Below are 26,417 nucleotides of genomic sequence, written 5' to 3' on the forward strand. Positions count from 1 at the left end.
CTATTAGAGCTCTTTGAGGGGGTCAACAAACGTTGACAAGGGGGATCCAGTGGACATAGTGTCCTTCGATTTCCAGAAAGCCTTTGACAAGGTCCCTCACCAAAGGCTCTTACGTAAATTAAGTTGTTATGGGATAAGGGGGAAGATCCTTGCATGGACTGAGAACTGGTTAAAAGACAGGGAACAAAGGGTAGGCATAAATGGTAAATTTTCAGAATGGAGAGGGGTAACTAGTGGTGTTCCCCAAGGGTCAGTCCTAGGACCAGTCCTGTTCAACTTATTCATAAAAATGATCTGGAGAAAGGGGTAAACAGTGACGTGGCAAAGTTTGCAGATGATACTAAACTGCTCAGGATAGTTAAGACCAAAGCAGACTGTGAAGAACTACAAAAAGATCTCACAAAACTAAGTGGTTGGGCAACAAAATGGCAAATTAAGTTTAATGTGGATAAATGTAAAGTAATGCACATTGGAAAAAATAACCCCAACTATACATACAATATGATGGGGGCTAATTTAGCTACAGCTAATCAGGAGAAAGATCTTGGAGTCATCATGGATAGTTTTCTGAAGACTTCCACGCAGTGTGCAGCGGCAGTCAAAAAAGCAAACGGGATGTTAGGAATCATTAAAAAAGGGATAGAGAATAAGACGGAGAATATCTTGTTGCCCTCATATAAATCCATGGCATGCTCACATCTTGAATACTGTGTACAGATGTGGTCCCCTCATCTAATGCCAATATATCTTTTTTGAGAAAAAGTTCAGAAAGGGCAACTAAAATGATTAGGGGTTTGGAACAGGTCCCATATGAGGAGAGATGAAAGAGGCTAGGACTTTTCAGCTTGGAAAAGAGGAGACTAAGGGGGGATATGATAGAGGTGTATCAAATCATGAGTGGTGTGGAGAAAGTGAATAAGGAAAAGTTATTTACTTGTTCCCATAATTTAAGAACTAGGGGCCACCAAATGAAATTAATGGGCAGCAGGTTTAAAACAAATAAAAGGAAGTTCTTCTTCACTCAGCACACAGTCAACCTGTGGAACTCCTTGCCTGAGGAGGTTGTGAAGGCTAGGACTATAACAGGGTTTAAAAGCAAACTGGATAAATTCATGAAGGTTAAGTCCATTAATGGCTATTAGCCAGGATGGTAAGGAATGGTGTCCCTAGCCTCTGTTTGTCAGAGGGTGGAGATGAATGGCAGGAGAGAGATCACTTGATCATTACCTGTTAAGTTCACTCCCTCTGGGGCACCTGGCATTGGTCACTGTCGGAAGACAGGATACTGGCCTGGATGGACCTTTGGTCTGACCCAATATGGCCATTCTTATGTTCTAGTCTCAGTGTAAGGTGAAAAGGGGTCTATAAGGGTAAAAATATGGCCTGTCCTAATACTGGGAAGTTAAATACTTAGTATATTTCTACCCTGGCAAGTTTCTGCACCACAAGTTACACCACTTTTATTAAAATGCTGGAATTAAACCGCTGTTGCATGTCCACACTCTGTTCCTTGTTATGCTGGAGCACATCCACATTAGCAGCTCTTGCAACAGCAAAGACAGCAGTGCATTGCGGTAGCTATCCCACTGTGCAACTGGCCGCAGGGTGCTTTGGGAAGGGTTTGCAATGCGTCATGGGGCAGACACAGCGTCACATGATGCTGGTTTCCCAATCCCATTGTTCCATGGGCATCCTACTACATTGCTGGCTGCTTTTCAACTGAAGTGGGGAGGGGGGAGAGGAGAAGAGTGTGTGTGTATGAGGTAGGGAGAGAGACAGTGTGTTTTGGGGGACAGAGTGTCAGCATGCTGTCTTGTAAGTTCAGACAGCGGCAGGAAGCAACCAGTCCTGAGCCAGGCGGAGGGGGAAACCCCGACATCAGCCCCCACCTCCCGCCCTGGGTGCTCTGCACAGCTCACTCACTCACACTTGCCTCTGTGTTCAACAGCAGGAGCGTTCCACATTAATGGTTTGCTTTGTGTCCCGGAGCAGATCAGCACAGCACCAAACTGCTGTCAGAAACGGTGCTTTGAAAGGGGAGGGGCGCATGTCTCCAGGGCGCATGAGTTGAAAACAATGAGCAGAGCGGCCACTTGGGGCATTATGGGACAGCGCCAGAGGCCAATTACAGCGCAGAAAGCAATCAAGTGTCTACACTGGCAATAGAGCGCCAGAGCCTGTGCGCAAATAGCTTTACGGCTCTCGCCGAGGTGGTTTTTTTGCAGTGCTGCAACGGAGGAGTTTCTGCGCACAGAGTGGCTTGGCAGAAATGGGCGCAAAAAGCTGCTTTACTGCGCAGAAACTTGCCGGTGTAGACAAGCCCAAAGTCATTAACCAGCTGCCTAAGTGCTGTGTGTGATTGCCTAGTTAGCATGTTGAATGACACAAGGATACAAGGTGGCTGTGATTGTGGGACTGGAAGTCACTGTGGTGAAGGTGGGCTGTTTTCCCTCTTTCCCTCTATCAGCACCCCAAATTGTACATGTTCCTGGCTGCGTGTGGATTGCACCTAACCTACTTCTGTCTGGGGTAATGTTGTGCAGCAGAGCTGGCTGCTCTCTGGTATCTAATAAGAGCCTGGTACTTTATTGTAATGGAATGAGAGAGCAGCTGCCTACACACTTCTCTTGTAGGCTCAAGCTGTCAATCTCCTTGTTTCATGAGCCCCAATGCTCGCAAGGCATAGACAGGGAAATGTCAATTAAAGACACAAGTGGGAGACGGTTCTCGGCTTGCAAGCGTAAATTTATTTTCCTTGGGGTGATGAACGATTCCTGGGACACCCATGTGTACCCCGTGTGTGATGTGCAGAACTTTCCAGCTGTCATTCAGTTGGGTATAGGAGGCCTGAGTTACATTTTCAGTTTCTCCTGATTTCTACCTAAAAAATCAGCCTAGATTAACATAGAAAGTCTGGAAAACTTGGCAAAGCTTCTGGCAAACCAGAAAAGTAAACATAAATAAGATGATTTTTTTTTAAGGCCAGAAAAGGCCACTCTGATTATCTACTCTGATTTGCTGCCATAGAATATCACACAGCAGTTCCTGCACTGAGCCCAGCCATTTGTGGTTGAACTAGCTGAGAGTAAGAATGGTCGGTGGTTAGAAAGCTAGCCTGAGATTTGGGAGACCTGGGATAAGTCCCCTGCTCTGTCCCCAGACTTCCTGTGTGACCTTGGGCAAATCTGTCTCTCTCTGCCTCAGTTCCCCATTAGTAATATAGGGATAATAATACTTTCCTACCTCATTCATTGGTAATCTGTCAGTGGTTAATTACCTTCATTGTTAAAATTTGTGACTTATTTCCACGTATTGACCTGACTTTGGAATGGCCGTATGAGTCATGAGTGTGAAAGTTATGAGTGAGTTGTGCTGGTCATCATCTCAAACAAATGCCAACATAACCATTATCCCACATCACACTGTAAAGTTTTGTTTATGCCATGTGTTCGAGACAGACCATTTGTATTGGTGGTGTGTTTCATATTCCTTACCCAGTAAGGCCAGGCTCGCTTAATGCTATGAATCTAACTGTACAGGGCAGGAGGAGAGAGAAATAGCTAAAAATGTTTAGACACTTCTAAAAATGATCTAGAGCAGCTTGCCGTGATTGTTAAGGTCACTTAACAATCCCTGGCCCCCAAATGGATCCTTCCTCCCTTTGCCCACACTGTTCTCCATGGTTTTCTGACATTCTTCTCTGGATGAGGAGAAGGGGGCGGAAACTCGAGCACCCATGGTGAAAAACAAAGGCTCATACAGACAGGATGAAACATAACAAATGCCTCAAAGCCTATGCTGAGGCTGTATTGCAGGCCAAGAGAACCTTCCTATCAGCCTTCATTGAAATTGCCATATTCTATCCCAAGGAGCTATCCAGAGTGATTAAAATACTTTCAACTCCAAGTGCCTACAGTCTGCTTTAGAACCGAGCACCAACCACTGCAAAGAACTGTTGTCTCAATTTGCTGAGAAAATCACACATGTTCGGGAGGCTTTCTCAAATGACCTAGATCTGCTCTGCCTATACCTACCCACCCACCCATCAAGTAACAGCCCACCTGCATTCACAGAGTTCTGTAAGTTCACTCATCAAGGAGTTCTGAACACCCAAAAGGAGTCTTCATGCAAGGCTTGCAAATCTGACCTAGGCCCTTCCTGGCTTCTGAAAGAGAGTCCTGGACAACTGGTGCCACTCCTGACTGAAACAGTCAATGCATCATTCAGAGAAGGAATCTTCACTTCCTCCTTCACACTGAAGAAAACTATTCCGGGTACATCAGAACTAGCCAACTACCACCCTGTGTCAAGCCTCCCGTTGGCTGAGCAAATTCAGAGAGAAGCAAGCTAGCCAAAGGCCAACTACGTGCTCATCTAATTGAAGTTAATATTGTAGAACTGGCACAATCTAGATTCAGCTTAGTACATGGAACTGAAGCCGCTTTGGTGGCACTGATGGATGATCTTCTCCTGTCAATGGATAGAGTATAGACTGTCTGTGCAGACATTTAAGACTGTTGACCATGAGGTACTGCTATCTCACTTGAGTGAAGTGGCAGGGGTCCATGGTACTGTGCTAAAATGGTTTGAATTCTTCCTGGAGGGAACTCTTCCAATGAATAGTAGTGGGAAACTGCTTAACCACTAGACTACTAACTTGTGGATTCCCCTGACGATCAATTATTTCTCCAGTCATTTGCAATATCTACATGTAGCCATGAGATGAACTTGTCAGACAACATGGACTCAAAGTGCCATCAATATGCAGATGACAGAGCTCTACTTATCCTTGTCTACATATGACCATACCGCTACCACCAAGATGGCCCTGTGCTTGAACAAGATAGGCTGATGGATAAACAGCAGCTGGCTGAAGCTGAACCTGAACAAGATGAAGGTGATATTGGTGAGTAGAGGAAAGTGTTTTGAAGAATTTGCCGCCATGGTGCAGTCTCCTTTGGTTGAAGGTACACACCCACAATTCAGTTCTGTCCATAGTTTAGTGGTACTCTTGAATTCCTTGTGGATGCTAAGCTTTCACAAAGCAGCATCCCTGAGTAATGTGTTCCATCATCTCCCGGTCACTAGGAGACTCCATCCCATCCTGGCGGATGACGACATGGCCTTGGTTAATCATGCCTTCGTCATCTCTTGGCTGGACTACAGCATTGCACTATACTTGGGTATGAAGCCTTCAGCTCTTAGAAAACTCCTACTAGTACTGAACTCTGCAGTGCATCTCCTCACAAAACACAGGCTACTGCAAGCTCATCAAACCTCTCCTTTACACTGGCTTCCTGTAGAATTTCAAATTAAGTTCAAGGTCTCAGTCCTTATCTTTAAGGCATACCAAGGCCTGGGTCTCTAAAAGATTGACAAAAGCTCCAGGCTGAAGATTGTGGTCAATATCTCATGCTTCTCTGGTGCACTGGAGCCTTCTACAATAAAGGTAAAACTCTTTTGTGTGGGAGACAGAGCTTTCTCTGGGGCTGGTCCAAGACACTGGAATGAACACCCCCAGAAACTCAGGGCTATCACAAACCTCACCACCGCCCACTTCAAGTGCAAGGTGCTTTGCTTTGACCTGCCTTTTTTAACATAAACACAGAGCGGTGTGTATATTTTCAAAAAACATACCTTACTAAAACAAGACACTCCATTGTACACACTTCTCCCTCTGAGGAAATGATGGGAGAACAAACAACAGATGATAAATGTTAGTCATGTTGCTTAGTGGACTGCTGGAAGGCACTCTGATACTACGGTGGTAAGGGTGATATAAAACCTATATAGAACAGATTAGATATCTCATAATTTGCCAAGTCTATCACTCTCTGTTCTGGGTCAACTGCTTTTGAATAAACAGCAGCACTAGTCCATTCAGATGGTTCTGTCACTGTAGTGTGGTGAAGCAAGACTAGGTGAAGAACGTTGTTCAGTAACCATAGTCACTTTCATTTGCAGTTTTGTGGATTTTGAACGAGAATATAGCGTCCCAGTGAGCTAATAGCTAAGTGAGCCAGTGTTTGCCATGTTATTGGGGATGTAGTTATGAACGATTGGAGCCTTACTAGATCTGCTGTTCACCAAGGGCTTGATCCACCACTCACTGAAATCCATGGAAGTCCTTCAATTGACTTCAAGGGTCATTGGACTGGGCCCCACTTTTCCCACTGTGAGTTGAAGAATGGACGTACAGTGCAGCTGGTTACTCAGCGCAAATTAATAACTGAGCTTTCAGCTGCTCTTGCACTAGCTCCATGAAAGCTCAAACCCACTACTCCAGTTACTAACAGCGGTACCCATGTATATAGCAGATGATTCTAGGGTTCTTAGTCATGAAGTTTGAAGTTCAAGAACAGTCCGGTGTCCTCTGGAGATACTGTTGAGGCAGATGTTGATGGAATTCGGCCGTTTCCACAGGTGAGGATGGGATGTGAAAGGCAGAGAGTTCAGGAAGTGTTGGAAGAGGTGAAAGATGAGGGAGCATCAGTGCTGAAGATGGGAGAACCCAAGAGGATACTTCAAGTGCTGAAGCAGATGTCAATGGGAGATAGCTTGTCTGTTATGATGCCAATTCTATAGCACGTGTTGATGGGACAGTTTGGCAGACAGTGAAGCATTGCATGTCTTAACCTTCTATTAGGGCAAGGTAATATTTTGTAGCATTCTACGTGAATTGAAGGAAAATAATTTGAAATAAGCAGCCTGGAACCAATTGAATTCTCACTTGAAAAAATATACAGGCAACAAGTAAAATGTCCCTTTACCAACAAACTACATTGAATTTTTTTTATTATTTCCCTTTAAAAAAAAATCCTGCTCACAAATCTGCTTTTATTTTCCTCTGAGCTCCACGTTCAGCAGGATGTCCCAGACTGGACTTTCCCACGTGCCTCTTTTTGTGTATCTCTGGATACTGAATCCCCTATGGAGGCCCAAGTGGTGAGATGACCGGATTTGTCCAGATGTGCTAATAAAGACCTGTTCAGGCAGTATGTCAGGCGCAGAGTTACAAACATGACTGTGATGGCGGGAAAGTGGGAGGCAAACTGAACCACGTCACTTGCAACTAGTTAAGGCAGTTGTGTCTGATCTGGGGGTGAGAGATAGCCACCTGCCTACCTTCCAAGACCATCACTCTGTGTGCATGCTCACAGATAGGACTTAATAATGCCACTCACCAGCTTTCATGGGAGGAGTGGGGCCTTTTAAAATGGCCTCTGCTAGTAGACCTTGTCTTCTGGCTAATAGAAGTCTGGTAAATGTCAAACCATGAGTGTATGTCAGATCCTGGGAAGGAACATTGCTTTACGATGGCTTCTGCCAAGAGATGCTCAGTGAAGCAGTAGGTTAGCACTCCAGCCTTTCTCTTCCTGCCAGGGTCACACAGCTAAATGTATTAGGTGATCTCATCCCACTCAGGAATGTATTTCTGCATCAGAAAGTCTCCACATAGTTCAGTGCAACTTACTGCATATTTTCCTGAGAGGCCCAGAACTGTAATCGCAGGGTGGCTGGGGTTATTTTCTGGTCAAGATTAGGATGCATTGCCAGAGTTGTGTTTGTGGAAATCTAGCACAACAGCAGCGCACATTATTCAATGCGGACCAGTGCAAAGTACTTCACTCAGGAAGGAAAAGTCAAATGCACAGCTATTAAATGGGGAATAATTGGCTAGGTGGTAGTACTGGAAAGGATCTGAGGGTTATAGTGTACCACACACTGAATGTGAGTCATCAGTGTGACACAGCTGCAAAAAAAAAAGGCTAATATCATGCTGGGGTTTATTAAGAGGAGTGTCATATGTAAGACATGATGGGTAATTGTCCTGCTCTACTTGGCACTGGAGTACTGTGTGCTAGGTGGTAGTACTGGAAAGGATCTGAGGGTTATAGTGTACCACACACTGAATGTGAGTCATCAGTGTGACACAGCTGCAAAAAAAAAAGGCTAATATCATGCTGGGGTTTATTAAGAGGAGTGTCATATGTAAGACATGATGGGTAATTGTCCTGCTCTACTTGGCACTGGAGTACTGTGTCCAATTCTGGGCGCCACATCTTAGAAAAGATGTGGACAAATTGGAGTGAGTCCAGAGGAGAGCAACAAAAATGATAAGATTTAGAAAAAGTGACCTATGAGGAAAGATTGAAAAAACCTGGGCCTGTTTAGTCTTGAGAAAAGAGGACTGAGTGGGGAACTGCGAAGTCTTCACATATGTTAAATGGTTTAACAGAGAAGATGGTTATCAGTTTTTTTCCCATACACACTGAAGATAAGACCAGAAGTAGTCAGCTGAATCTGCAGCAGGGGAGATTGAGAGGTTAGATGTTAGGAAAAGCTTTCTAACTATAAGGTTGTTGAGCTCTGGAATAGGCTTCCAAGGGAGGTTGTGGAATCCCCGTCATTGAGGTGTTTAAGAACAGGCTGGACAAACACCTGTCAGGGATGGTGTAAGTGTGGGTCTGCTACAGCGCAGGGGACAGGACTCTGACTTCTCACAGTCTCTTCCAGTCCTATATTTCTATGATTCTGTGCCTCTGTTTTCGTAATCCCCAGCTTTTAAACATTCCAGCAAGCAGCAACAAACGATGCTGGGAAATGTAAGCTATGTTGCAGGTGGAAACCAGATTCCTTACCCCAGTCATAGAGAAATAAAATGCAGGTTCTGACAACCAAGATTTTGGAAGAAGGGGGGGAAAAAGGGATTCCTGCTACCTGTCTTTTTAGTTCAAGGTGTCCTGGTTCTAGAGAACTGGTCTGTCAGTGACATGTCTGTAATCTGCCATTTTGAATTAAGGTGCCGGTGCTCAATTTGCTATCTCACTCCAGGATGCAATTCCTCCACTCCAGATCATGTCTGTGAATAGGCTAAATAACTGTGAAGTGAGCCAGAGGAAATCTGCTAAAGAGTTAGAAATTGTCAGAGATTTTCCGTTAGAGCAACTGGAGTGCACTGGAGTGTGACTGTATCTGCAGGGCACGCCAGAGGAAGAACAGGAAACATTGAAAACAGACCAGAATCACTGGAAAATAATAAAATAAAACACACCTCTGGTCTGTAAAGTAAGATATATGGTATTAATGAGTTATGAGAGAAACCCTATAGTATTAATCTGAGGCATTGTGTAGTTTGTTCTTATTACTATTAGTAGAAGCATTAAAATAGCACATAGAGTCCCTATTATGTTAGCCAACTGTACAAACACATGGTAAGAGACAGTCCCTGCCCCAAAGAGCTTACAGTCTTAAGAGGGTAGACAGACAAAGGGTGGGAGGGGAATCAGAGGCATAGGGAGGGGAAGGGTCTTATCCAAGATCTCACAGCAGATTATTTCCATAGCCAGGAAAAAACCTCAGGTTTCCTGAGAAGTTTACTATATGAACTTCAGTGGTGTTACACCTGTATGATGGGAGATTTAGGCCCAATGTGTGTGAGAGCTGATTCCCTGAGAGATCGGTCATAGGTTTGCCACCATTCAGGGCATGGGGGCAGATGATGGCAGTCCTGTATCGTCTGTTTGTTTTTTTAATAAATAAATAAAAGCAAGGGAGAGGAAATCAGAAATCCCTTCATCCATGATTCCTGTGACACTGCCCTTGCCTTGGGAAATGTGTTTCCAATGTGTTTCTGGTCAAGAGGAAGAATAGACAGCTCTCTGAAGCCATTATTTAGCCCCACTGGTTTCACTGACTGCTCCTCTCTCTTACTCTCCCAGTCAAACACCTCCACTCCCTGTCCCCGCACCCCCGAAAAATCAGAGCTACAGACTTCAGTGCTGAGCCTTGAAGCCGCATATCCAGTCATATCCATGTTAATCCAAAGGGACAAAACCCACATCAGCTGACTTACTCCAGCTGTCTAAAATGTTGAGAAAAGAGGGATCCTTTCTCGTCCTTATCACACAGGCGCCTAACTCATTCTTTCCCAGCCAGTGAATTTGTTTTTAGTGAAGGGCTCTCTGTTATGACTCAGGCATGCCTAAAAACTAGGGCTTGGTTTTCAGCTTCCTTCTGCCTTAAAAGGTGCTGCTGCTCCTTGTATTTGTCATTGTAGGGTTTTTTTTCTTTTAAAGACTTCTAAAAACCATCAGACAGCTATATCTTCTCAAGAAACACTTGGTGTCAACTTCATTAATTCTCAGTTTAAAAATAAAGCAACCTCTATGGAAAGTATTACTGATTCTCCTCTGGGCCAGGTAGCTTTATGTGCCAGTGAAATGTCAGACAGAAACATTCCTTCACATAGCAAGGATCTCCTTTGTTTTGCCTGATTTCCTTTTTTGCTGGATTTGGGGCCCATCTGGAAATTATTGGCATTCAGCACCTGGAGCCACTAGCTATAAATGTGAGTTAAAGTATGGTAAACCAATCTGAGTGGTGGTGACAGACTACCCATGTCCTGAACAAACCTTATGGAATTAAGGTAAAGTTCGCTGAATTCAGTTAAACCGTATCAAGTTAAGGTTAATACCTTTTGGGTACATCGTATTAAAACACAATTGTGTGTGTGTTGTTGTGGCATTGTGTGTACTTTTTCTGCTAGGGAAGGGGGACACTTATGTACTTCCTCTGTTATCAATCTTTTGAAGCCATCCCCCTGGAGAGGTCTGCATATATTACTTCAAACTGGAGTCTCCGGGAACCATTGGACAAAGAAAGGGTTTTTGGATAAATAGTCTGGTTTTAAATTGTCTCAGAGCCTTTTTCCTGGTCCAGAAAATGGACAGGACAACTGGGTAGGGTTGGAAGGTCTGGGTGCTTCTTCTCAGCTGAAACTATGATGAACTGGTAACCCCCTTGGGTGGGGTTTGAAGGACTGTTCCTGATGGAATCCATATTAACATTGGGGGTTAACACTGCTAATCTTATTAGCATGCGGGTATGTTCTTTTATTGTTTTTAAATGTTTTCTCTCTAATGCTTTTTACCCTAAGAATAAAGTAGGCCTGCATAGGAAGTACTGTGGTACCGTTATAACTGTAGCAGTTACAGCTGTTAGCCATCCCTAAGGACAAAACAAGCAGGTTCTGTTTGGGCAGCCTGTCTCTGTTGGGGAGAACACAGCGTAGTCAAGGAACTGTGCAGCTTGGAAATACTGCAGTCAAAAGGGGGAGGGAGCAGGTCTCCATCGAAGAGCAACGACAGCTGGGATCTGGAAGCCTGAGTGTAGGTGCCCTGGCTGATCCCTGTGGGGAAATAAAGGTGCAGTTACCCTGAACCGTGATGCAAACCAACCATCTTTCAAATGTGATGTTAAACCAAGGTTGTGACCGCTGGTGGTGAGTGAAGATGCTGTAGAGCTTTCCTAGGAGTTGTCATGTTAACTCTGATGATCTGGCCAAAGTACTGCTAGGATGATTGGATTGTGCTTAACTAAAAACCCTTTGCATTGCCATATGGATACAGCACACTTCTTCTTTGCTAGGGCCACATCTGTGCTGGCAACAAAGTATTGACCACCTGTGGTAGCAATGATGGAAGCTGTAGTGTAGGAAGCAGAGCTTGGGTACTGTTTGTGAGTCCTGTCTACACTACAGCTTCCATTGTTGCTACCATAGGCAGAACTGCATTGTTGGTGAGTTATGTATGTGATTTTTGCCAGGATAGAGATGTTCTTTCTTCTTTAAACTGTGGTGCAGAGTTGCTGTACAGTAGCTGTCATGTTCCATACAGAGGATGTCTGTATTTTGCTAAGGGATGAACTGATCACAGTAGAACCTTTTCCCCACTTCACACGCTTAATCCATTGAGGTTTATAAAACCCTTTGAGCAACTCAGATAACTGGTCTTAGAAAAACTTCAAATTGTTACTGTTTCTGGCCATGATCATCCTCTACAGGGGGCATATTTGCACACTTGGGTTCCTCTTGCTGGTTTTCCTGTGTATCATTCACTGGGACCAATAGCAGCTTGTATCTTGGAAGGATGGCAAACCTCAGTTACTACTTCTGTAATTCTGGGGTCTGAGATATGGCTGGAGTTGCTGCCGCTCCCCCACTCCTACCACCATCACATTTCCACAGCAGTTTTCTTATTTTATATACAAATTTGCTTAGACAAGAAGGTCTTCCCTTGTCTGATAATGAGTGGGAAATCAACCAGCGAGGTCCTCCCCTCCATCTGGTCACTCTAGGGTGATTTTTATAGTATGAATTTTGCTTTCAGTAATTTATTTTGGTACCAAGCTTTTACTGAGGTTTTAAATATGTGGATAGGAGCAAAGATGAGGGGTTGGGAGCTATGGGGTAAGGTGTTAGGCATTGTTTAATTTGTGCCAGGGCTCAGCCCTGGCACCACTAGGTTTGGCAGTATATTACCCCAACACCTCAGGGCTTGCGGCATCAGTCATGAAAGTAAAGAAACTGTTCGAACCCCAGCACGTCTTTCATTACAGATTACGCACTGGTGTTAGGGTTTTAAAAGTGACTGGATTGAAAAGAAATCACCTCTCTTGCACTTCCTGCATTCGTGAAGTGTCTCCTGAGTCATCATCTGTTTAGTTTACTGATATGTATGTATGTATGTTTGTTTGTTTTACAGTGGCAGCACTGAAAGGCCATTATTGCTGTGGGAGATCAAGGTTTCATCGTTGTCCATCGTGTGTGGCATCAGCAAAACTACCAGCCCCGGTAAGTTTCTGCACTTGGAATCCTTTTGGGTGAGGCAGCGTGACGCAGAAAGCGTCTTTGTGAAAACCACCTCTTGGTTATTCCACATTTATGCTCCATCAATTTGATTTTCTACATGAGAAATTGTTCAGTTTGCCAGTCTCAAACCCAGGGGCTATATTGGTTTTTTCCTGAATGTAAGCACTGGAAGCTCAGCATGATGCCTGGAATGTTCAAGCAGCATTGTCTTCTGACTATATCCACACTTTAAACTGAGGCCAATTCAATGTGTGCGTATTTGATCCTTCTCTTGCTAGCAAAATCCAGCATCAGGTATATCTTTCACCTTGAGTCGTGCCATTTATCCTTTGCATCGAGATGCATTTCATTTGAATCATGAAGGAGAAGAAAACATTGGTGGGGAGAGCTGGGATCAGAGCCCTGTAGTGAGAGATGATTCCGTTAGATGCTTTGAAAGTGGACTGGACCAAGCACTCAAGAATATAGTATAGGGTAACAAACCAGCCCTAGCATGTGGGCAGATTAGATGCTTTGATAGGCCTTTTGCATCTCTAGTGGTTCTATTAATGCTTTTGAAATTGATGCCTGGGATAGTCAAAGGCGTCTAAGGGTGCTAGGTGCTTCAATGCAGGTTGGGTGCCTAATTCACTCCATTAGGCCCTTTTGAAAATCCGAGCTAAAAATACTATGAAGAAAACATTTTCCCCTTCCAATCTCAGTACAATCTTTTCATGACTTTGCTGCAAATCTTCTGCTTTCCCTCATCAGTAACTCAACAGAACATGTTCACCTGATCGTGGAGTTTGAATACCTTTTTAAAGTAGGGTGTAATAAGTATTTGCAACAGTGCTCCTCTTATCCACGAAATGAGATGCCTGCATGTCATTCCAATCTGGAGAGCTCAATGCATCTATGGTGTGTCTCTATATGTTGGGCACATATGGGGAGAGCGGTGGCGGTGGAGGTGGAGCCCTGGAATGAGTCTTGTGTATAAGCATTTGTTTTCAGGAGAACCTGAGAACCCCACCGACTTGGGATGGAATTTTCAAATGCTCAAATCCCATTGAATTTCAGTGAGATTTGGGTGCCGAGCCTGGATTGTCCTTGTTGGGTCAGGGGCAAGAGAAGGGAACAATCTGTGTTCAGACTGCTGTTGAGCTTCCCTTACGTATATATAATACAACAGACGAGAATGGGAAAACGAACAAGTAGCACTGTTAAAAAGCCAAGAAACTTCAGTTGAAAGGATTTGACATATGAGCACGGACGCAGTATGTCTTCCTAGCCGTTGTTGGTATTGTGAATACATAAATAATATCTGATTTGGGAAATAGCAGAAGATAGCCCTTGCAAACGAGTGAGCTTGCAGATTGCATGGCAGATGATGGTGCTGTACCTGTCACAAAGGCAGCATTGAGCAAAAGTGATTACTTTAATTAAAAATAATTAAAACAACGGCTCAAAGTCAAAGAAAACACAGCTACTCAGCTTGAAGGCTAGTTCCAAATGCCACACACAGCTAAGCCGTATATTTGAAGTATTAGGAATACTGATCAAGGCTATGGCTGCACGTTGTATCAGTGCTGTTCTTCCCAATCAGCTTAACTGGGATTTCTGAGCTCTTTGGATACTGCTGGTTCCTTTTCTTTTGCGAGCTGGAATGTAGAGATCACTTGAAAAATAGGAATGGTGGAATGTAGGGGTCTGTGCAGTGTGCAGTGCTTGGAGCCAGCTAGCTGGGCACTTGCATTTCCTTTGATTTTGTATTGAACATAAGTAATTATTTTATTCACAGGAAGTTAAAAAGGAGGCTCAGTCTATGTGACTGATAAAACACTCTTCAGAGATCCTCTGCTATGTACAGAATCCAAGAGTTCACTCTGCCTTTTCAGGAGACAACAGAATCTTGTCATGGATGTTTCCTTTTGTTTCTCCCCATTAATCTCACAGATTGTAGCCTTTGCCTATAGAGAATTCACTTTATAAGCAGACTTCAGTGTAGATTATGAGTTTAGGCCAGGTGCGCCCCAGGAGGAGAGGCCAAGGGTATGAGCGAGAAGGATCCTCTGTTAACTGATAGACCACATCACCTGGGACAGAGGCTTCCTGACTTTTTATGTGGCCAGTTCCTCAGCTGATTTTAATCAGTGTCACTCCAGAGGCTTCAGTGGAGCAACACCAATGCTATTCAACTTATTCATAAAAATGATCTGGAGAAAGGGGTAAACAGTGAGGTGGCAAAGTTTGCAGATGATACTAAACTGCTCAAGATAGTTAAGACCAAAGCAGACTGTGAAGAACTTCAAAAAGATCTCACAAAACTAAGTGGTTGGGCAACAAAATGGCAAATTAAGTTTAATGTGGATAAATGTAAAGTAATGCACATTGGAAAAAATAACCCCAACTATACATACAATATGATGGGGGCTAATTTAGCTACAACTAATCAGGAGAAAGATCTTGGAGTCATCATGGATAGTTCTCTGAAGACTTCCACGCAGTGTGCAGCGGCAGTCAAAAAAGCAAATGGGATGTTAGGAATCATTAAAAAAGGGATAGAGAATAAGACGGAGAATATCTTATTGCCCTCATATAAATCCATGGCATGCTCACATCTTGAATACTGCGTACAGATGTGGTCCTCGCATCTCAAAAAAGATATATTGGCATTAGAAAAGGTTCAGAAAGGGCAACTAAAACAATTAGGGGTTTGGAACAGGCCCCATATGAGGAGAGATGAAAGAGGCTAGGACTTTTCAGCTTGGAAAAGAGGAGACTAAGGGGGGATATGATAGAGGTATATAAAATCATGAGTGGTGTGGAGAAAGTGAATAAGAAAAAGTTATTTACTTGTTCCCATAATTTAAGAACTAGGGGTCACCAAATGAAGTTAATGGGTAGTAGGTTTAAAACAAATAAAAGGAAGTTCTTCTTCATTCAGCACACAGTCAACCTGTGGAACTCGTTGCCTGAGGAGGCTGTGAAGGCTAGGACGAAAACAGGGTTTAAAAGAGAACTGGAAAATTCTGTGGAGGTTAGGCTATTAATGGCTATTAGCCAGGATGGTAAGGAATGGTGTCCCTAGCCTCTGTTTGTCAGAGGGTGGAGATGGGTGGCAGAAGAGAGATCACTAGATCATTACCTGTTAAGTTCACTCCCTCTGGGGCAACTAGCACTGGCCACTGTCGGTAGATAGGATACTGGGCTGGATGGACCATTGGTCTGACCCAGTAGGGCCGCTCTTCTGTTAACAACAGTTTACACAATCTGAGGATCTGGCCCATAACATTTAGCTGCCCAGCACTATTTTAAAGAGGATTCAGATTAGATTCTGAGTGTTTTTGTTTGCAAATAGCCTGAAAGGTCAGGGATTAGCACTGTAAACCAGCCCATGGTTTTCACTCCCAGCAAACTAAAATCCCACGGCTGTTCTTTTGACATCGACCTGTATGATTTCTCATGTTGATTGCAACATCAATCCCCCACATTCATCTTTGATCTTAAATCTGTCTTCTGAGACTGTTTTCAGAATCCCTTCCCCCTTTGGCCCTTAGATGCACCAGGATTGTTGCAGGATTGGGAGACCTGCTGTGTCACCAAAGGTATCTCCATCAAAACTAACTTGGGACAAAGTGTGGCTTTGTGGGAGGCGAACATCGAAGCCTTGTCTACATTACAGCATTTCACCTTTGCACCCCCCTAGCAGCTCTTTAACACACCACCCAAACTCATTCCCCACCATTCACCCGGGGAGAGTTCTTCTGGGCAGTTTTCACATACTCCTTAGATGACTTTGAGAGCAGTGGGTGCTGTGGTGGGGGGGAATTCTCTGCTCTGTCCCCTTCAGGTTCCCTAATTCTTAACCTATGAGCTCATTCCATTTCTGTTTTTCTCATTTATTGCCCCACAAATTCTTTTGTGGTCTTCGTTTAATGGTCCCTCCTTCTTGGTTGAAGGTGTGGGGCCTTTAGTTCTCAGCGGGCCCAAGCCTGACTGCCCCAGTACCCACAATAGATCACTTTCATGCAGAGGCATTCACAGCTTCATTGGGATTGCACTTGTTCTGAGCAAGGCTCACTAGAGCATCAATCTGCACTTGTGCAGTGCTAAAGTAGACAGCAGGCATTGCTGTCTCAGCTGCCCCACTTCATTTGGTCTTACCCCTAATATAGTGCACTGGTCATTCTTCCATGGTTGACCTCCTCTACTCTGTAGTTCTGGTAGAAAGTCTTCTAAATGCTCCACACAAGTACAATCTGGACTGCATGCATCCAGTGGTTAGAGTCCTAGCCTAGCACTCAGAAGACCCATTTTCAATTCCCTGCTCTGTCCACATACTTCCTATGTGACCTTGATAAAGTCACATAGCCTTACAGTGCCTCAGTACCCCATACGTTAAAAGTATCACCTCTGCCATGGCTTTCTGCATTAGCAAACATTGAACCTCCATATATCCGCCAGCATATAGCCACAACACAGAACTTAAACGTTGTGAAGACTACCCAGAACTTCCCATCTGGCAGATTATGGATAACATACCCCAGCAACACCTGGAATTGCAGAAACCACTCTGGACCACACGTGACCAACTCATGTCTCTGTATCTGGCCAGGGAATGGCAAAGTGTCCAGACCTCATCTACTTCTCCAAACAAGCATATTATTACACACCCAACAAGCCACCCTCCTGGTTTCAACCTGCCATGCAGACTTTGGATCGTGTTGAAGTGTATCCAAACAAACCATGGAAGATACATCTACTTGATGCACAAGTGGAAAATCAAAGATTCCCCTTTGTGCGACTGAGGTGAGAACATCCAAACCATTGAACACATAACACAGTGCCCCAAATAGGGTGTCAAGGCTGATTCCCCATTTTGGCACTTAGAGTGCGGAGGCCTGCAAGGATTAAAAATTAATACTTGCCACTCCGGGCTTGTATTAAACTCCCAAGGTTACAGCTTTTTCTCTGACCTTGGCTTGGTAAATGTTGCCACTACCCAAATGGAAAACCCCTTTTGGAACCCAGGAAGGTGCACTAAACCCAGGGTTGTGAGTTCAATCCTTGAGGGGGCCATTTGGGGCAAAAATTGGGGATTGGTCCTGCTTTGAGCAGGGGGTTGGACTAGATGACCTCCTGAGGTCCCTTCCAACCCTGATATTCTATGAAATTACAAGGGGATTCCTTCGTGTGGGGTGCCCTCAAGCCCTTTAACCCCTCCCCACCTCGGGGAAGAGCTGAGAAAGAAAACAAAGGCAATTACCTGTTGCCACCAGCTAATTAATATATGCACAAACCTCTTAGGACACCAAAAATCCAATCCTCTTCTTTAAAAAAAAAAAGGTACCTTTTATTAAAAACAAACAAAAAAAGAAACGTAGGTTTTTGCTAGGTTTTAAAAGAGAAATTCCAAAAATTAAGCACCCCAAATAGCTTTCTTGCGGGTTCATCTTAAAGGTTACAAGCAAACAAAAGCATCTGGGGTTAGCACAGAGGAGTCCACTAGCCATAAGAAATAAACAGAAATACACCTAATTGCGTCTTTCTAAACATTCCTGATCTACTTACACATTTGGGAGTTCCAAATAAGTAGCTCTGGGATCTGATGATTTATGATCATACCTGGCTTAAAGCTTCTCATAGCGTAACTGCTCCCTGTTCCCCTCTTTCCCAGAGAAACAACAACAGAGAGAAAGGGGAAGTTTTTTCCCCATTTTAAAAAGTTCTAGCCTTCCCATTGGCTCTTTTTTGGTCAGGTGCCCACTCCCTTTCCTTTTACTGTGGGCTTGTTAACCCTTTATAGGTAAAGCAAGTAGAGACCCGGTTCTAACAGGGGTTTTTAAAGCTAACTGGTTGGCTGGGTGTCCATATAAGGGAGCTCCCCCCTTCCCTCCCATTTATCACATATGGAGTCAAAGATGATTGGATGATCTCCAGTGTCACAGAGGAGGCCTTGAAATGGTGTATGGACCTGCAGCTACATTGATATAGCGTTGCTGTACAGATGCCATACGCGTGTAAGAGAGAGTACTCCATTTGTAAAATGGGATAATAACACCTCATTACTCTCACGGGTGTGTGTTAAAGATTTTAAGGCACCTAAATGCTATGATGATGGGTGCCATATAAATACCATAGGTAGATTGAGTGCATTTCTTCACAAGCATCTGTTTCTGTACAATTGCTGTGCTTCAGTGCTGGCTTCCAAAGCTGCTTTTGGATCATAATTAGAAGAAGACTTCGTATGGGCATGCCTCAGGCTGGCCTCAGTGAGGGTGCCTGCCCAGTTCTGGGGCAATGAGAAAACTTTGATACCCTAGATTTGTATTACTTGGCCAGTGCCTAGGAATGGACAGTGATGTGTGATTTTCTTGGTTTCTTTGTTTTGTGCCGTTGTGCTTATGTACTGCAGTAGGTGTGCATATTTTGTGTTGGCTTTCGGCATGGATCTCTTTTGTCAAGAAAATTCACTAACTTACTGAGACCACTAAAATCTATTCAGTGTCCAGCTACTTCACTGCCAAATAACCTTCTTCAAAACAATCACTTGCCCCAGATGGGTGGGTGAGTAGAGTTGTGCCAGGGCGACAGATATAAAATTCTCTCTCAGCCCTGAGAAAAGTGATGCATTTGCTCTTTCCTTCCTGATTGCTCAATCGCTCCAACAGCCACTGAAGTGATGTATAGCACTGGAGTGGGAATTTTAGCACAGCAGAACAGCACTCTCCATGCCCGCTAAATAGAGGACCTACACTTTCCTTTGTCTTTCTCTTGCTCCAAATGTATTTAATGAACCTTCTCTTATTGCCTTTTAAGTCCCTGGGAAGGCACAACTCAGTTTGTTCTTTAGTCTTTCTGATTTTATCCCTATATTCTTGTGCTGCTCTTTTGTACTCCTCCTTATCAATCTGTCCATGTTTCCACTTTTTGTATGATTCCTTTTTGATTTTCAGGTAATTAAAGAGATCCCAACGGAGCCATACTGGTCTCTTACTATTCTTCCTATTTTTTGTTGCATTGGGATAGTTTGCAGTTGAGCTTTTAATATTGTCACCTTGAAAAACCTGCCAGCACTCACTGACTCCTTTTTCCCTTAGATTTTTTCCCCCATGGGAGCTTACCTACCTGTTCTGAATTTGTTAAAGTCTGCTTTTTTTGAAGTCCGTTGTCCTTATTCTGCTGGTCTCACCCCTTCCTTTCCTTAGAATCATGAAATATATCATTTCATGGTCCAAATTGCCTTCCCCTTCAGACTTGCAACCAATTCCTCCCTGTTGGTCAGAAGCAAGTCTAAAATGGCTCCCTCCTCCTCACCCGGGTTACTTCCTCCAGTTTCTGAAACAAGAAGTTGTCCCCAGTACATTCCAAGAAGTTACTGGAAATGTTGTGCGAGCAAACAAATGGAGGGAAAGGCAAATGTAATTAATTTGATTCTATACTGGATAGAATAGTATAAGCAACTCGTCTGCCATTCCTCAACTCTTTGCTGCAGTTGGGTGAGCAGGACGGGAGCGGAGTAAATTAGAATTTGACTTTAAGGTTCAGATTTCAAGTATATTCCCCAGAATTTGGCAAGTGAACAGGTCAGCTGCATCATGCAGGGGACCAAGCTAATTGAAGAAATGTATTTGGCTCCACATTGCAAAGAAAAAAAAAAAGTCTCACTTTGGATCCCAGCCCGGGGAGACCTGTATGGCTGATCACCCCTTCCTCGGTATCAGCCGCTGTTGTTGTCAAGGGAGAACTGTGACTTGCGTCTGTGCTGTGGGTGAGATGTGTGCATTTTGGGGGTATTCCAGGAGAGAACATGGTTTCTGTTCCACAAATGAAGTGGAGGCAGAGGGAATGAACCACAAAGGGCGATGTGTTCCCCTTTGCATGTTAGTCTTAGCAGCTTTGGTGTTGGTTTGGGGAACATAATAAGGGGAATGACTGAAAGGTTCATAGGAATATATGAATAGGATAGGAATGTAGGAACTGGCAGATTGGATCAGACTCATGGTCCATCCAGTCCACTGTCTTGTCTTTGACAGTAGCCATTAGCTGCTTCAGAGCAGGAAGGTGCAAGAAACCCTGAGGTTAGAGAATAACCTGCCCACAGGGAATCTTTCTTCCTATTTAATGTTTCTGAAATGTTTTTAAAAACTGAACAGGGAAGCACTGTAGCAATTCAGTGGTCAGATTAATCACATTACTCTTTCAAACGGTTTATTCAAAGCTTTGACTTGTTGGAGGCAAAAATCTGGATTATTCTTAGCTTTTTATTAACCCAAACACACTTCCCTTCTGGGAGGTGAGTGGGACTGTGAGGCAGGAAGGGTGGGATAGAAATGGGTTCAGTAAACCAGTTTGGAGATTATTAGCACATAAATCTTAGACAACAGTCCCATGTGCAGCAGAACTTGTGTGTCCTCATCGGCTTTCCAAAGAGGGGAAGCTTTGAGTGCAGAGAGGTTTTCCGAGGTGCTAAAATGGTGAGAGTAAATCTCTGCTTGCTTCTGAGATCAGAGCAGGGGCTGAATTCCCTCCTTGCTTGGTTTTGCTTCCTGTCTCCATTAGCACCTGTTCAGTTCTTTCTGTGAATGTCCTGGTGTACCCCAGTGAGTGTTTGCTCTGTCTTTGTGTGATGCGAGAGCTAACCATGCCCTGCTGAGGGCACATCATGTTGTAGGATGCAGGAGGTTAAAGGACTGATGCAGGAAAGATGGTTATTATTTGTAGTGTAATAATGATCAGAGGTCATAGCTGAGGTCCCCATTGTGGTAAGCACTCTACCCACACCTAATAAGGGACAGTCCCTGTCCTAAACAGACAAAGCGTGGGAGGGGAAATTGAGGCACAGGGAGGTCAGGGGACTTGCCCAAGGTCGCACATCAGGCTAGTGGCAGAGTGGGGAATGGACCCTGATTCTTTTGAGTCCCAGCACGGTGCACAATCTGCCAGGCCACATTTCCTACCTTTTAAAATGTGCTTTAGGTTTTCATAGAACAAGCGTGTGAAGAAATTGCCCTCTGACCCAGAGAGAACAAGAAGGGCTCCCACAGCCTTGCCGCTCAGTGTGTGCACACAGCTTTAGTCACCATTACTAGAAATGGCCTGTACATATTGGGCTTAATCTAAAGCCCTCTGAAGTCAATGGAGAGACTCCCATTGATTCCAATGGGCTTTGGATAAGCCTCGTAGAAGGGAGAATGAACCCTTTAGAATTAATTCAGAATTAAACACCCAGTGCTGATGGGCCTGTGCAAAATTCTCCTGACATTTTGGTTTCCAAAATCTTGCCACTTGCTCCAGATCGGATTCTTTGCTCAATACCTATTAAAATTTCTCCTGCTTGGAAATGGGAACTGCAGAAGCTTTGATAAATGGATTTGATAGATTTTTATTGTTTCACTGGAGCCTCTGACAGTACTGCTGCATTCTTTGAAATGCTGTGTGTCGCTTCTTAGAGCAACACCCCCTGCAAATCTCATCTCTAAGCAAACTTAATAAATATGTTACATCCCTGCAGTCACAAGCATTCTTTCTGTTCTCTTGTCACCTAACAAGTTCCTAGATTTTAATGCCAGGTGGTACCACTTAGTCAGACCTCCTGTACAACACGGGCCACAGAACTTCATCCAGCTATTCCTGAGTCAAGCCCACTATTTCTGGCTGAGCTGGAGCGCATTATTTAGACAAACATCCTGTCTTGCTTTAAAGATTCCAAGTGATGGAGAATCTGCTTCAACACCAGGAAAGTTGTTCCAATGGTGGATTACCCCTTGCAGTTAAAAATGTGTGCCTTTTGTTTCTTGTTTGAATTTATCTATCTTCGCTTTGAGCCATTGGATCGTGTTATGCTCTTGTTTTCTGAGAGCAGAAAGCTTTTTAACCTAGCAGTCTTCTCCCCATTTAGTACTCCTTTTGAGTTAGTAGAGCACAGAAAACAACTACTATACCTGTAGCCATGATTTTTGAATGTGACTACTGATTTTAGGGGCCCGGCTTGAGACACCTCAAAGGGGCCTGGTTTTCACAAAGTTCTGCCCTCTGAAAAATCAGGCCCCTTTATGGTGTATTAAGATGGCTGTCCAATATTAATAGTCCCGATTGAAAATCTTGCCCTCCACCCAGAGAAGAAGCTGACACACTGTACCAACAGTAATTATACAAAGAGTAGTATATATAGTTCATAATTAATGACCTCCTCTCACAGAGTTCCTCTGGTTTGTGTGAAGAAGTGAAACTGCTTGTAAGCTTCTAGCCTCCACTGGGTCTCTGGATTCTTTGAAGGTTTCCTCATTATTGGGAAAACCCCTTGGATGCTATGCTTGACTTCATGCTAGTGATGTCGGTCTGTCTGTCATCCACATTCCCTAAGCCCTTGTGCATAATGAAGGTTTTAAGGAATTCTCCCACTGTTGGTCTAGTACCAGTGCAGGTTCGCCAGTGCTAGGGAATGAAGAGAGGCACTTGTGATTTGGGCTGTGGCCTGGGATGCCAGAGATCTGGGTTCAGTTCCTAGCTTTGTCAAAGGCTTCCTGTGTGATCCTGAGCATGTCATTTAATCTCTCTGTGCCTGTCTGTAAAGTGTGGATAGTAATGCCTCCCTTCCTGTCTATTTAGATGATCAGATCTCAGAGACTGTCCCCTTACTATGTGTATGTACACGGCCTAGCACAATGGGGTCCTGGGACTGGTTGGAACCTCTAGGCCTGCGTTTCTCAAATGCGGCCACTGTGGCCACATGCAGCCACCAGGGACTTTTCTTGTGGCCACAGCCTCCTGGACTGTTATGCGGGGGAGAAGAGCAAAGTAGCGGCCCCTTCCCCTCCCTAGTGCTCATGGTGTTGGTTGCTGGGGTTGCCAGCAGGGGTTCTCCTTCTCCTGTTCCACATCCCTCCCGAGACACCTTGGACACAAGGCTGGAGAAAGAGGCAGCCGGTGAGTTCCCCACCTTCCCAGGAGTGGTTTGGACTTCAGCCCTGAGGTTGAAGGGGGGCAGGCCCTGGCCGCGGGGCTTAGGGCTCCAGCCCCGAGCTCCCGGCTCTGTAGCTTTGGGCTCCGGACATGGGGCTTCAGGCTGCAGCCCCCTGCTGCCTCCCTTGGCCCTCCTCCCTTCCCATCCAGAGCTTAATTTGTCCCCAGGCTTGCTGGGGCTGAGTAAGTCGTCTGTGAAAAGTGATACAGTACTTGCATGTCTGTTAAGATCACTTTTCACAACAGGCTTATTAGCTAGTCCTAAATAAAAATTACAATGATTTGGAAGTGTATATGTGCATATTTATTTTTTTCCTAAAGCTAATTAAGTATTTTAGGGAAAAGTGTGAGAGCGGCCACCAGCACGAGTTGGTGGCTGTACTCTGAGGCCACCAAAAAATGAGTCCCGAGAACCCCTGCTCTAGGCACAGTTGTAAGATAAATAACACAAGGAATGCTAGTACTGATTGGCTGCTGACAAATACAAACAAAAGCAAAACACGGGCGGCCTGTCAACCAGCACTAGTGCTAGATGGCTGCCTGTCCAATCAGTCGTCTGATTGTTTCCTTGTGCTCCCCCTGCCTATTGTATCCATCTGTTGTCTCTTGTCTTAACCTTAGATTGGAAGCTCTTTGAGGCAAGGACTGTCTTGTTGTCCTGTGTTTATACAGAGCCTAGCACAATGGGGTCCCGGTCTATGACTGGGGCTGCTAGGGAGGGCCACAATACAAATAATAGATCAACAGTGAGAGACATTTTTTAAAATTCTCAGTGTAATGAACCTTAACTGTTGAAAAACAATGTAGATGAGCTACTTCAAGATTTCAGCTCAAAACACGTAGCTAGAAAACAAATTGCTCTTTTCTTCTCCCTCTATTAGAGCTCTAATCCAGGGCTAAATGCTTTTGCCAAATTGCTCTTACAGGATTTTAACTTCCATGCTCATAATTTCATTCAGATTAATTTAAAAAAAGCCCTCTCCATTACAGTTTGACTGAGGAAGATTCATCAGAGCCAGATCTGCTGTGTTGCACATCCCATATGTGATTTTTATCAGAGCTATTTTAACAAAGGCACAGATCTTTACATTTAATCTTATTTATTTAGCTTTAATAAAAATGGCATCCATTCATATGCTCTATGCACCCGGGGTATCATTTAAAATATGTCCTAACTACAGCAGTGAAACTAACCTACCACAAACCTGCCTGATCTTGAATAATTCTCCACCTCTGTAATTACAGTTCCCTTCACCTCACTCATTATCAAATGTCATGGGGGGCTGAAGGATGAACATCTACTTTAAATGTCTAGTTTGTCAGCTGTATGAAACGCCTCGTGTGTAGTGTAGCCAAGCTGACATTCCTGTTGCTTTTGTTGCACTGACCCCTTTCAAACTTTGCTGTAGCCCCTCAGAGAAGCGTGACTCGATTTATTTTTTTAAAAGTATTTTTATTTATTTTACACGTATTGATTTTTATTTTTTTACGATGAGGAAAGTTGGGAGTTTCTGTTGCCCTCTCCCATCGTTTATTTTGAGCCAGACGCTAAGCATGGAAAGTCATGGCTGAAACGGCAAATGTTTGAAACAGGTTTTCTACAGTAGAAACTGCTTTCCAATCTTACTATGTATTGGTGCTCCTGTGAGGGTGGTCTCAGAGCATTAAGGAATTACCTTTCAAACCCTGCTCTTATGTGACTTCCATTGTGGGGTGAAAGAATGGCTGATGGCCAGTTCCTAAGGGGTTCAAAGGGTAGCACTAATTATACCATATTGAACCTGTGTGGGGGGCCAACAAATGTCCTTTTATTCAGAGGTGCCCTGATTGTACGCCATTATTATTTATAGTTTGGCAACGCTTGGGGGCCCATGTCATGGATCAGGGCCCCTTTGTGCTAGGGGCCATACCAATACAGAACAAAAAGAGAGTCCCTGCCCCAAAGAGCTTACAGTCTAATCAGGCCAGATTCACTGCTGGCATAAGTAGGTACAGTTATCATTGCAAACAGTTGCACATGCGTACTTCAGCCGAGGATCTGGCCCATCAAGGTGTATATCATTCAGATTTATTTTGTGCTTTTTTTTTTTTTTTAATGTATGTCCTTTTTCTTCCTCCTTGAGTGAGGGTGTGTTCTAATAGTTCTGTCCATGCACTGGGAGCCAGGAGATGGCTCTGCTAATGTGAATTGACAAGCTCTGATTTTTGGAGCAGCAAAATTGATGAGAATCTTGTTCCTATCATTTCTCTGCAGTTTTTCAAAGCTATGACCAGCAGCAGAAGCACTGAAGCTGCCAATCTGCAGACTCAGAAAGACAGCCCGGCATCTGTCTGTATTTGGCCCCTATTTGGAAGATTTTCTTTACGGCTGTAAAGGCTAACTCTTAATTTAACTGGACGTACACATTTAGACTCCACCCTCGCAAGTGAAAGCTTTCATTCATGCTGGATGAATAGGCGAGTGAATTTTTCAAGACCTGGTTCTGCCTTTTGAGCTCCAAACTCCATGCTAATATTGCTAGAGACTAGGTGCTCTTCTAGAACTGTTTATTAATCACAGCTAATTATAAGTTACTGGTTCAGATTAGTCTCTGGGTGTTCTTCTACCTCCTTGAATTGAGTTTTCCTCCCTTAATTTTTTCCTGCTTATTCTCCCATTCTGTGTTTGGGGAGTGGAAATTTCTTTGGCCTTCAAAAACCTTCTGTTATCTACACAAACATTTTTCTTTTCTTTTTTTTTGCTGTATCTTTCTACCAGTGTCAGCCTATCACTTATCCAACTGAGTCCTAGATTAACTTCAGAAATCCGAAGAATGTCTTG

The 26,417-nt window shown here is 44.0% G+C and overlaps 1 protein-coding gene across 1 annotated transcript in view; it reads left to right on the forward strand.

Moving 5' to 3' along the window:
* Nucleotides 1-12,547: 12,547 nt before the first annotated feature.
* TSPAN4 (tetraspanin 4) overlaps nucleotides 12,548-26,417 on the forward strand; it is a 518,185-nt gene continuing 504,315 nt past the window's right edge. The window contains exon 1 of the mRNA XM_073347184.1: nucleotides 12,548-12,634. The gene's annotated coding sequence lies outside the window, so the exon portion shown is untranslated. The remainder of the gene's footprint in view (nucleotides 12,635-26,417) is intronic.

Source organism: Lepidochelys kempii, chromosome 6 (assembly GCF_965140285.1).
Source record: "Lepidochelys kempii isolate rLepKem1 chromosome 6, rLepKem1.hap1, whole genome shotgun sequence".
Taxonomy (NCBI): Eukaryota; Metazoa; Chordata; order Testudines; family Cheloniidae; genus Lepidochelys; species Lepidochelys kempii.